The 14,022-nt window shown below is 31.9% G+C and overlaps 1 protein-coding gene across 1 annotated transcript in view; it reads left to right on the forward strand.

The window, feature by feature from the left end:
- Nucleotides 1-14,022, forward strand: part of ADGRB3 (adhesion G protein-coupled receptor B3) — a 907,908-nt gene that overhangs the window by 366,073 nt on the left and 527,813 nt on the right. The window lies entirely within an intron of this gene.

Below are 14,022 nucleotides of genomic sequence, written 5' to 3' on the forward strand. Positions count from 1 at the left end.
AATGTACAGTCTTCATTTAGGTACACTGGAAAAATAATATCAGAATTGATATCTTTTATGAATACTTTCTTATTCGTATCAAATGTATTTATGATGTACATTTTTCTTGTTTCATGTGACATTTCTATGATGAGACATTCAATTCAACAAATATCAAGCATTTATTCTTTACCAGGAAAGAAATAACATGGTGTGTTGAAGCAAGCTCACTGTCGGAAAATATGGGGATCAAGTTCTGTGAAACATTCTGACTGTATGTACAAGGAATTGTACTCATTACAAAAAATGCCAAAAAAAAATTCCTGCCCTGAAGTTTGTTACATTTTATGAAAAGCAAAGGCAGCTAGGTTGCATAATGGATAGAGTTCCAATACTGGAATCAGGGAGGCATGAGATCAAATCTGCTTCAAACACTTACTGGCTGTGTGACCTTTGGCAAGTCATTTAACCCTGTTTGCTTCAGTATCTTCATCTTGAAAATGACCTGGAAAAGGAAATGGAAAACTATCCCAGGACCTTTGCCAAGAAAACCCAAGAAGGGATCATGAAGAATCAGACACAACTGAAAAATGACTAAATAACAAATAATAACAGAGGTATAGAGTTCAACGTGATCAAGATAAATACGAAATAAAATGTGATAAAGACAAAATAACAATCCAGAATTACAAAATTCGAGAGTTTAATGTAAATTAGTGTCAGTATGGTCCAACCAATCCAAGACACTATGTAATAGCCAATAATTGTTATATGGTCCAGCTCCAAAGAACAAAAAACCAACACATTTTGAGGCAGTTCATTCAGCTTTTAAAAAGCTAAATTTCAGCTAGAAGACTGTTTTTTTTTTATTTTTAAATGCCATTATTTAAAATGTATACATGTAAAGTTATATTGAAAATATAATAAAATGTTTTTTTAATTTAATATGTCATGTATTTTAGTGAGAAGTGATGTGGTGTAGTACTTAAATGTTGAACTTAAAGAAAAGAAGAACTGAAATTCAAACTATGCCTCTGATACTAGTAGTGTGACAGTAAAAAAGTAATTTAACTTTTCTGAGGTTTTGTTTACTCATCTGTAAAGTATAATAATACAAGTTCCTACTTACCAAGAATTGTTATGATCAAATGAAACTTTACATGTTTAGTGGGTTGAAAACTTTTAAATATTATTTAAATGTCAAATGTCATTATAGCATTTAAGTTATCTACATATTAGATAGAGTGCTAGACTTGGATTCAAGTAGACTTGAATTCAAATCTTATCTCAGACACTTATAATGTGACTTAGGGAAAATTAAAGCTTCTTTGGGTCAGTTTCCTCATTTGGAAAATGTAGATGATAGAAAAACCTCCCTCATAAAATGGTTATGATATTCAAATGGGATAATATGAGTAAATTGTTTCATAATTTTAAGTGCTCTATAAATGATTACCTTTCATCATCATTATCATCATTACCAAAACTACCAAAAATAAATTGGCATTTTAGTTTTCTATCCTATCCTCACATAGACCAGAAGCTACAAAGTCTTAGCACAATAAAAGATATTAACATTTACCAACCATTTTCCCCTGAATCCACCATCTTTAAATTTTTCTAGCAACCAGTGGAAGTCAATAAGATAAGTGAGGAGAAATAAAGTGAAGAGATTTATTTATTAGAAACAGAAAAATTATCCACTTGAGTTCATGTATATATAATTTCTCTATCTGTCAAGGGGTTTCTACATATATTCCCACAAAAAGATCTTCCGCATCCTCTGAAATTCAATTCCACATCATTTAAGTGCCTTCTATAATATATTTATACATGAATGGAATTAGACAATGTAGTCAAAGTACTTTAATAATGTGTCAACTCCTATTGACTTTGGGTTTCAATTGTTCTCTGATTGACATTCTATTTCCTCTTTATTATATATGTAAGAATTGTAAAAAAATTACTTCTTTCTTTTAAAGAACTTAGACCTTGAATGCTTATTTTTCCCTAATGCCTTCTTTATTTGCAAGAGAGAAAGGTAGTTATGACAAGTCAATAATTGGTCAATAATAAATTTTTCTGCTATATGTGAGGCAATGCTAGGGAAACAAAGAATGAAAATGATAAAATGGAGGAAACACTATTCAGACACAACTATATGACAACAAGCTTTATGGAGGATTTATTGGAGATAATCTCAAAAGGAAGATACCACCATTGGGAAGGTTCAAGGAAGGGTTTTTTGTTTTGTTTTGTTTTGTTTTGGCAAGTGGGATTTTATGTGAAACGGAATAGAATTCCAGTTGATGTAAATATGTAGACCCAAGAGATTGATTATCTTATGTGAAGAACATCAAGAAAGCTAGTGGCACTGGGAATATATATTTGCAAGTAAAATATAGGAAGACTAGAAAGGTAGCAGGGCAGATTGTATAAGACTTACCAAATGCAGGGTTTTCTGTTTTGTATTAAAGGCAACAGGAATTCACTGGAGTTGATTGAATAAAGGGGTAATAGAGTCAGAAAATTATGAAAATAACTTTGAAATCTGAATAGAGGACAGACAAGGTCAGGGAGAGATTTGAGGCAGGAAAATGATCCAGAAGTCAAAGACAGATGCTGCCTGGATTAAATACTCCAATCTTTAGTGAAAGTCCTAGATGCAGGTTAGAAAGTAAAGAAAGATCCATCCTCAGGTTCTCCAGAACAGTTATTGGACTCTAATGGACCCTCCCCAACCTTGCTCCCAGAATGTATCCTTTAATATTTTGGATGGTTGTGCAGAATTGTGGCAAAAAAAATATTAGCAGTGAACAAAATAAAAAAAATTTGTGTCCTTGCTCTCCTGTGGGAACTATATATGGGGAGAAATATTTGAAAGGGAATATTTGCAATGAAATAGAATTATTATTTAAATATCCAAGTAATTCTTCTCTATTTTTATAGGACCAAAGAATGCATTAAAAAGTACTTATTAAATTCTTACTAAACGTCAAACACTGGACAAATTAAAAAAGCAGAAACAATTCCTGACCTCAAAGAGTTTACATGGTCTACTATCTCAAGGAATTTATTAAAAGGAAAAAAAAAACCCTTTACCTTCTGTCTCAGAATCAATTCTAAAGATCAGCTGGAAGGCAGAAGAGCAGTAAGGGCTAGGCAATTGTGATTAAGTGACTTGCCCAGAAAATGTCTGAGGCTAGATTTGAACTAAGGATTTCCTGTCTCCAGGCCTGAGTCACCCAACTGCCCCCAAGCAATTTAATATTAATATGCAGCTTACAACACACAAAGCAGAATGGTGGTCAAAGAGGAGCACTTTGTGCAAATGTTACTAGAACAATAGTAAATGAGCCCATAATAAGTTGACTTACACAGCCCTTTTCAGAGAAATGGCATAATTGATTCCATAATGGCTTTAGAAATGAAGAGTAAATGAATAAGAAAATCATTACTTCCTTTTCTTTGACTTTTAGGAGTTCCTGTCCTAATCTATAACAAATCAAATATAATCAGATATCCAATCTGTTGCCAATGACCATCAGCTTAAAATTTATCACATCTCTTGAAAATGCCCCCTTTTCTCCTCTGACACTGTCACCAGACATGTGCAAACTCATCATTGCATGCCTTTGATACCTGTTTTTTGATCACCTGTTTTTTGATCAGCCTGCCTGCTTTGTTGATACTAAAGGGACATACTCAAGAGAAATCCCATTCGCTCATTTCATTGAGAAGAAAAGCATAGGACATATTGAAGATGTACCCAAAGTTCATCCTTTCTTACTCACACAAATCTTAAATTGTGGTTCCTGAGTATGAACAAAGATTTTCCATATTTCCCCCATTACCCCAGTTGTCTAAGTGGGAATGTGGAACAGAAGTCATATTTATCTTTTCCTCTAGGTGCTACCAATTCTGAAAGGCTACCTAATTTCAGAAGATTAGGTGACAAAGTGAATAATTTTAAGATCTCTATCTTACACCCTTCCCAAATTAAATAATGATTAGAGTTTCTACTGAATGATATTATAAATTAAAGATGGTATGCGATTTCAAGACAAATCTCTTGACATGTCCTCTCATAACTTATTGATTTCTGAATTGTGCATATGTATGTGCATCATATTAATGTGACCTAGAATTAATAGTATTAAATATGGAATAAATATTAAAAATTTAATTTAGTATTTCTTCTGGGACACCAACTGTCAAATGTTATACTCAAAAATTAAAATATGAACTCATAGTCTTCCATTCAAAACAGAATACCCTTCTTAACTTCTTTTTTTCTATTAGTAAAAAAGAAATCCATGTTTAAACCCTGGAGTCATTTTTTGTGTCTTTTTTTCTCAATTGCATGTAAAAAATTCATTTTTTTTCTAAATTTTGAACTCTAAATTCTCCCCTCCCTCCAACTCCTATTTGAGAAGACAATTCATATAGATAATACATTTGAAATATTGAAAAATATATTTCCATTTTAGCCATGTTACAAAAGAAAACACAAATTAGAAAAAGGACAATTTTAAAAAGTTTAAAAAATATACTTTAATCTGCATTCACATTCCCTCATCTTTGTTTTTCCCTCCCTCTTCAGGTAAATAGCATTTTTCATTATAAGTGCTTTGGAATTATCTGTAATTATTTATTTTTCAGTATAGCCAAGTCATTCATAATTGATCAATATATAATATTGCTGACACTGTATAATGTTCTCCTCCTTCTGCTCACTTCACTTTGCATCAGTTTATATATCTTCTCAAATTTTTTTCTAAAACCATCTTGCTTATTATTTCTTTTTAAAAATATTTTCCAATTACATGTAAAAATAATTTTTCATATTCTGGGGATTTTTATAATTTTTAGTCCAAATGTTCTTGTTCTTTCTTCCCATTCCATTTCTCTTACAAAAATTTTTTCCAGGTTTTTTTGAAAGCATTCTGTTTATCATTTCTTATATCACAATCTTATGCCATAATTTGTTCAATCATTCACCTAATGTTTGGTATGCTTTTGATAACCAATTCTTTGAAACACAAAAAGACCTACTAAAATATAAATAAATATAGGTCCTTTTTCTATTATTTTATCTCTTTAGAAGACAGACCTATTAGTGGTATTGCTGGCTCAAAAAGTATGCAGAGTCTTTGGGCCATAATTCAAAATGGCTCACTACAATGGTTTGATTAGTTCACAATCCCACCAACAGTGCATTATTGTCCCAAATTTCTCACATCCCCTCCAACACTTGTCACTTTCCTAATCTGTTCCATTTTCTAACTTTAGTTTTAAATTGAATTTAATTGTTTTAACTTGCATTTCATTAATCAGTAGTGATTTATAGCTTTTAAAAATAATTTTATAGGTAGCATTCATTTCTTCATCTGAAAACTGACTATTTAAATTCTTTGGCCATTAATCATTTGGGGAATGATTCATATTCTTATTCCTTTGACTCAGTTCTCTAAAAATTTGAAAAATCAGACTTTTATTGGAGAAATTTTTTGTAAAATTTGTTCAAACTTTCCTGATTTCCTTCTAATCTTGGCTGCTTTGGTTTTGTTTTACAAAACCTTTTTTACTTAATCCAAAAAAATGCTCTCTCCTTAATTTTGAGTTCTTAATTCTTTCCCTCCCTAAACTTCTTCTTGAGAAGATAATTTATATAGACTATACATGTAAACTAATGCAAAACAAATTTCCATATTTTCCATGTTTCAAAGGAAAACAGACCAGAAAAAGAACGATTTTTAAAAGTTAAGAAATATATACTTTAATCTGCATTCAGAATCTCAAAGTTTTTGTTTTTGGTCATAAATTCTTCCCATATCCATAGCTCAGTCTGGTAAAATTTCCTAAGCTATTCTATTTGCTTACATCACCCTTTATGTCTAAATCATGTACCCATTTTGACTTATTTTGGTATATAGTGAGATGTTAGTCTATACTTAATTTCTGCCAAACTGCTTTCTAGTTTACTTAGCAGTTTATTCAGTGAGTTCTTGTCACAAATATTTGGATTTTTGGGTTTATCAACACTAGATCACTATGATTATTTACTACTGTATATTATAAACATAATGTATTCTATTGATCCACCACTTTATATGGTAGCTAGTACCAGATTGTTTTGATGAGTTTGACTTTGTAATACAGTTTGAGAATGGTACTACTAGGCTACCTTCCTTCACATTTTTTTTCCATTGATTCCCTTGATATTTTTGATCTTTAATTATTTTTTCTAGGTCTAAAAATATTTTTATAGTAATTTTATTAGCATGATACTGAATAAAGTAAACTAATTTAAGAAGAATTGTCATTTTTATTAAATTGGCTTGGTCTTTGCGTGAACAATTGATATTCCTATAGTTATTTTGATCTGACTATTTGATCTGACTGTAAAGTATTTTGTGATAGTGTTCATATAGTTCCTAAATTTATCCTGACAGGTAGATTCCCAAGTATTTGATATTATCATTATTTTAAATGGAATTTCTCCTTTTATTATTTCTTGCTTGTCTTTGTTTCTGATATATAGAAATACTGATGATTTATGTGAATTTGCTTTATATCTTGTAACTTTGCTAAAGTAGCTCATTATTTCACCTAATTTTTATTTGATTTTCTAAAATTCTCAAAGTATATGATCATTTATCTACTAAGTGATAGTTTTGTTTCTTTATTACTTATTCTAATTCCTTAGATGTCTTCTTCTGTTATTGCAATACCTATTTTTTTGGTACAATATAGCATAATAGTGGTGATTATGGGCATCCTATATTCACCTCTGATCTTATTGGAAAGCATCTAACTCATCTACTTTACAGATAATGCTAGCTTGTACTTTTAGACAGATACTTATCATTTTAAGGAATGCTCCATTTATTTCTGTAGTTTCTGTTGTTTTTAATAGGAAAGGGTGCTGTATTTTATCAAAAGCTTTTTCTATATCTATTGAGATAATCATATAATTTTAATTTTGCTTTCTTTTTGGTATGGTCAATTATTATAGTGATACTAAATCATCCCTGCATTTCTGGTATAATCCTAACTAGTCATAGTATATGAACTTTGTGTTATATCAGTGTAAACGTCGTGCTGGTATTTTATTTAAAATTGTAAATTCAATATTTATTAAGGAAAGAGTTTTCTAGTTTTCTTGTTCTGTTTTTACTTTTCCTGGTTTAGGTATCAGCATCATAATTGTATCATAAATTTCAGACGATGCCTTATTTGCCTGTTTTTCCAAATATTTTACTTATCTTAGGAATTAATCATTTTATTTATTTATTTTTTTTAATTTTAAACCCTTAACTTCTGTGTATTGACTTATAGGTGGAAGATTGGCAAGGGTAGGCAATGGGGTTCGAGTGACTTGCCCAGGGTCACACAGCTGGGAAGTGTCTGAGGCCGGATTTGAACCTAGGACCTCCTGTCTCTAGGCCTGGCTCTCAATCCACTGAGCTACCCAGCTGCCCCGAATTAATCATTTTTTTAAATGTGTAGTGGAATTCACTTGTGAATCCATCTTGTCCTGGGAATATTTTCTTAAAGAAGCCATTAATTACTTGTCCAATTATTTTTCTAAGAAAGGATTACTTAAGTATTATTCTCCTTCTGTTAATCTGCAGTTTATATTTTTGTAAATATTCATCCATCTCAATCAATTCTAATTAGGTTGTTATATTTATTGGCATATAATTGGGCAAAATAGCTCTTAATTTCATCTCATCAGAGGTGAATTCACTTCTGCATTTTTGATAATGGTGATTTGCTTTTTCTTTCTTTTTTTTTAAATCAAATAAACCAATGGTTAATATATTTTCCTATTGTTTTTGTTTGTTTGTTTTTTGGTAAAACCAGCTCCTATTTTTATCTATTAGTTTGATTATCTTACTTTCAAATTTATCAATCACTTCTATAATTTTCCTGATTTCTAATTTAGTGTTTAATTAGAAATGTTAATTTGTTCTTTTTCAAGTTTTTTAAATTATATAATCTAATCACTGACCTGTCATTCTCTGTTTTTTTGTGATGTAACCATTTAGAGATATTAATTTTCCTCTAAGTACTGCTTGGCTTCATCCCATAAACTTTGGTATGCTCTTTCATAGTTTTCATTCTCTTAAATGAAATTATTTTTTTTTATGATATAGTCTTTGACCCACTCATTCTTTTGCATTAGAATTTTTAGCTTCCGATGAATTTTTAATAAGTTTTTATGACTTGAATTATGGTCTCTAAATAATGTATTAAATATTTCTGCTTTTCTTCATTTGGTTGTGAGGTTTTTATGTCTTAATACATGATAAATTTTATTCAAGGTGCCATTTATAGCTGAGAAAAAGGTTACTCCAGAGGGCTATCATATCTAATTTTTAAAAATATCTATTCATCTCCTTAAGTTCTTTCCTGTTTATTTTTATATTTATTCTGAGAGGGGAGAGTTAAAGTCCATTCACTATCATAATTTCACTGTTCATTTCCTCATGTAATTCATTTAAAATTTTTCCTTTTAGAATTTGGCTATTATGCCATTTGGTGTATTTTACTTCATTGAGTATGGTACTTTTTTGCAAATGTTGCTTATCTGAGTATCTCTATAATTGGGTCATTTTTTTTTTTAATTTTGCTTTGTTAGAAATCATGATTGCTAACCCTGCTTTTATTTACTTCAGTGGAAGTATAGTTGATTCCACTCCAATGCCTTCTTTTTACTATATTTCAAGAGTTTTTCTTGTAATCAACATATTATTGGATTCTAGTATTTAATCTATTCTGCTAGCCACTTCCATTTTATGGATGAGTTCATCCTATTCACATCCATAGTCAGAATACTATTGTATTTCCTTCCATCCTGTTTTATTCTTCTCTATTTCTGCCTCTGTATTTGTCTCTGTCTCTTTCTATCTGTGTGTTTGTCTGTCTGTGTCTGTCTCTCTTCCTAGAACATCCCTCTTTCCCACCACATATTTTTAAAATGTTCCTATCATTCTCAACTCACATCCATGATTTCTGCTTATGTATAGACTTTCTAGCTGCCCTAATAATGATAAAGTTCTTAAGAGTTATGTGTCAACTTCCCATATAAGAATATAAACAGTTTAATTTAATCCCTTATAATTTCACTTTCAAGTTTATCTTTTTGTGGTTCTCTTAAATCTTGTATTTGAAAGTCAAATTTTCTATTCTGCTTGGGTCTTTTCATTAGGCATGCTTGAAAGTCCTCTGTTTCATTAAATATCCGTTTCTTTCGCCAAAAATTATACTTAGTTTTTCTGGGTAAATTATTCTTGTTTGTAATCCTAGCTCCTTTACCTTCCAGAATTTCATATTCTAAATCCTACAATATGTTCATGTGAAAGCTGCTAAATCTTGTGTGATCCTGACTGGCTCCATGATATTTGAACTGTTTCTTTATGATTGCTTGTGGGATTTTCTCCTAGATCTGGAAGCTCTAAAATTTGGCTATAAAATTCTCAGGAGTTTTCATTTTGGACTCTCTTTCACGAGGTGATGAAGGGATTCTTTTAATTTCTTTTTTCTCCTTTAGTTCTAGGATTTCAGGGCACATTTCCTTGAAAATTTTCTTGAAATATTATGTCTAGTCTCTTTCTTGATCATGGTTTTCAGGTAGTCTAGTAATTCCTTGTTTTTTTTTTAAACCCTTGTACTTCGGTGTATTGTCTCATAGGTGGAAGATTGGTAAGGGTGGGCAATAGGGGTCAAGTGACTTGCCCAGGGTCACACAGCTGGGAAGTGGCTGAGGCCGGGTTTGAACCTAGGACCTCCTGTCTCTAGGCCTGACTCTCACTCCACTGAGCTACCCAGCTGCCCCTCCTTGTTTTTTCTTATTAAAAAGTTATTTAAATTTTTTCCAAGATTAAATATTTGTACAGTTGTCAATAATAATTTTCTGATATTTTGTGATCCATGTTCTCTCCCTCCCACTTCTCCCTCTTCTTCAAGGCAGCTGATAATATGATGTAGTTTGTATATTTCTCATTATACAATCCATATTTCCATGAAAGTTCATGTTGTAAAGGATGACACATCGCTTATACTGAAGAAAAATTCATAGAGGAAATAAAATGAAGAATGACATTATTCAATCTGTATTTAGTCTCCATCAGTTCCTTCTATGGCAGTGGATAGTCCTTTGTCTTTATCAGTCCCTTGGGTTTATCCTGGATCCTTGCATTGCTGATAATAGTTAAATCATTCTCAATCTGTCATTATACTGTATTGCTGTTACTGTGTAGTCCAATAATTCTTAAATTATCTTTCTTCAATACGTTTTATAGCTTAGTTGTTACTTTATTGTTTCTTGGTTTCTCACAGAGTCAGTGGCTTCTGCTTGTCTAATTCTAATTTTTAAGGAATTATTTTTTTCAATGAAGTTTCATATCTTTTTATTTGGCAAATTCTACTTTTTTATTATTTTTAGGAGTTCTTTCTCTAATGAATTTTTGTACCTTTCTTTTTCATTTGGTTAATTCTGATTTTTAAGACATTCTTCTCTTCAGTGGATTTTTGTACCTCTTTACCATTTGGCCAATTCTGTTTTTAAGTCATTATTTTCTTCAGTATTTTTTTTTTGCTTCTCTTTCCAAATTATTGACTCTCTTTTCATAATTATCTTGCATTACTCTCATTTCTTTCCCAATTTTCTTCTATTTCTTATCTGATTTTGTAAATCCTTTTGGAACTCTTCCAAGAATTCTTGTTGGACTTGTATGACATTCACATTTTTTGAGATTTTTTTTGTAGCTTTTTTTGACAATGAGGTTTTCTTCTAAGACTGTTTCTTATCCTTTCCTGTTACCATAGTAACCTTTCATGATTAGGTTCATTTTGTTTTTGTTGTTTCCTCATTTTTTCCAACTTACACTTCTTACTGATATTGCCTTCAGTTTCTTCTTTCCAAGATGTTAATCTTTTTTAACATACCACTTTGTTATTTACTTCCATTCTCAACACCCTTAAAGAGTTTCTTTTCATCTCTTACATAAATCACAAACTCCTAAATCTGGCATTCAATATATGCCTTTATAAACTTTTGACCAATTGCTCCTCTAAATGTGAAAACAATAAGCCTGCCTAACATATTCAAATATTCCTCAAAAATTCCTAGCTTTTTGCTTTTGCTCTGTATCTTCTCTTTTAATAATATCTGCTAATTCAAAGGGCTATAAAAGAATGCCTGCCCTTTGACCCAGCCATACCATTGTTGGGTTTGTACCCCAAAGAGATCATAGATAAACAGACATGTACAAAAATATTTATAGCTGCGCTTTTTGTGGTGGCAAAAAACTGGAAAAGGAGGGGATGTCCTTCAATTGGGGAATGGCTGAACAAACTGTGGTATATGCGGGTGATGGAACACTATTGTGCTAAAAGGAATAATAAACTGGAGGAGTTCCAGGCGAACTGGAGAGACCTCCAGGAACTGATGCAGAGCGAAAGGAGCAGAGCCAGAAGAACATTGTACACAGAGACTGATATACTGTGGTAAAATTGAATGTAATGGGCTTCTGTACCAGCAGCAATGCAATGACCCAGGACAGTTCTGAGGGATTTATGGTAAAGATGCTACCCACATTCAGAGGAAGGACTGCAGGAGAGGAAACATATAAGAAAAGCAACTGCTTGAACGCATGGGTCGGGGCGGACATGATTGAGGGTGTGGATTCGAAACTACCACACCAATGCAACTACCAACAATTTGGAAATTGGTCTTGATCAAGGACACATGACAAAACCAGTGGAAACGTGCGTCGGCCATGGGTGGGGGGAGTGCGGTGGGTGAAGGGGAAAATAGGAGCATGAAACATGTAACCATGTTAAAAATGATTATTAATAAATGTTAAAAAAAATAATATCTGCTATTGCCTCTCCCTTTCCAAATCATATCTTTTCTTTAAGTTTCAAAGTCCCACTCTCTTCCAAGAAAATTTCCCAGGAAACATTAGCAAATATTGATATTTGCTCCTCTGAACTTGTGTTACCTCTATTGTCTTTAACAACAAGATGTATATATTAAGTATTCTATCTGTATATTGTACTTTTTTCTATGACTGGGAAAGATGTGAAATATAAGTCATTAGTTACCTATCATAAAAGAATTGTCTTGCCTTAGTGTCATAATCTCTTCTTTCACTCACTTATACTTCCTCTTCATTCTAGCTTCTGAAGTTATCCTTGGTTTTACCTTTTCAATGTTACTAGACTTTTATTAACTGACAAATCTTGTGAAATTTTCTCAATACTCATCTTTCTAATCCTATCCAAATAATTTCATACTTTTTATCACTTCTTCCTGAAAACTCCTTCATTTCTGATTTTTTTTTATATTGCTCTCTTATTTCTCTTCAAATCCATGGAAATGCTCCTCATATGACTTTGTAGATTATTTAGCCATATCTTACACACTGATACCCGAGGTTCTCCAAGGGTCCTGTCCTGTGGCCTCTTCTCTTTTTATTCTGTAGTGAATCACTATGTATTTTCACTAATAGTGCAGTGATCATTTACCTACAGATGATTACAAGGTCTATATATTTAACCTCACCTTCTCTTTATCTATCTCTTTCTCTGTCACTGTCTTTATCTCTTTTTCTGTTTCTCTCTGCCTCTTCAGTTCTCTACCACTAATTACCTCTTTGACATCTTGAATAGGCTATCTTGTAGTGATCTCAAACTCAACATGCCCCCCCCAAAAACCTCATTCTCTTTCACCCAAAACATTCTCCATTTTCAAGTTTTCCTATTACTATAAGAAGAAACTATTATCCTCTTAATCACCCATATTTGGACTTATGTGTCATTCCTGACTCTTCATTCTCATCCCACGTTTCAATATATTTCCAAATCTTGTCTTTTCAACATTTTCCATAGCTCTCATAAATATCTTTTCTCTCTACTTAACAAAGCCACAATTCTATCTGAGGCATAGATCACCTCTTCCCCGAACTATTGCAGTATCTCCTTACTGAATTTATATTCTCAAGTCCATCTCCACTATAATCCATCATCCATTAAGCTGCCAAGGTGTTTTTTTAAGTGTAGGTCTGATTATATCACTTTTCATTCTGGTTCACTGAGTTCCAAATGCTTTCTATTATTAAGATAAAACAACACACTTCTGTTGGCTATTTAAAGCTCTTTATAACCTAAACTTTCCTAGGTATCCTGTCTTCTTGTACTTTACCACTGTCTTCTCCTCCGTATACTCTATTATCCTTCTATTTACTCATCATCCTAGTCTATTTCTTTTTTCTCATACACAATACTGCATTTCTTGTCTGTACCTTTCCCTTCCAAGCCCTGTTCCCTTATCTCCACCTAGTGATTCCTCTATTTCAAAATTTAGCTTAAGTCCAACTTTTTAGGCTTTTCTGTCTTCCTACTCTTTGGATGCTCATGTCTTCCTCCATTCAAATTGCCTTTTACCTCTTCTGTATGTATTTTGTATATGCCTTATTATTCATATGTTGTTCTCTCCCTTCCTATCCCATTATATATATATGTTCGCTGAGGACTTTGACATTTTTTTTTGCCTTTACTTGTATTCCTAGTGCTTAGAACAGTATCTGGCACATAGTGATTATTTAGTAAATGCTTTTTAACTAGCTTATTGACTGCTTCCTTTGCCTCAAGTCTTCTTTCCCCAATAGGATTAAAAATAGATTAAAGAGTAATAATTGACTGTGTCTATAACTTCCTTGTCCTCCACGGTTCTTAGTATGGTGCCTTTTCCTCACTTGAAATTCAATAAATATTTATCAATTAATTACATTCCCATTGAGAAGGATAATTACTTGAGTAAGACTTTGTGCTTTCTTTAGCATTGGCATCACATAATAATATTTACTGAAAGGGTTTTTGCCACACTACTAAGGAAATAGAAGTTGGTGGCATACCTGCAAAATTTAAGCATTGCCAACTGCATTGATAGAAAATAATTGATTTAATTAATAGACACTTCAAATTAATATTTTATTTGACCATAGAAAAATATCTTATTGAATTTGCTTA

The sequence above is a fragment of the Gracilinanus agilis genome, chromosome 4 (genome assembly GCF_016433145.1).
Source record: "Gracilinanus agilis isolate LMUSP501 chromosome 4, AgileGrace, whole genome shotgun sequence".
NCBI classification, from domain to species: Eukaryota; Metazoa; Chordata; class Mammalia; order Didelphimorphia; family Didelphidae; genus Gracilinanus; species Gracilinanus agilis.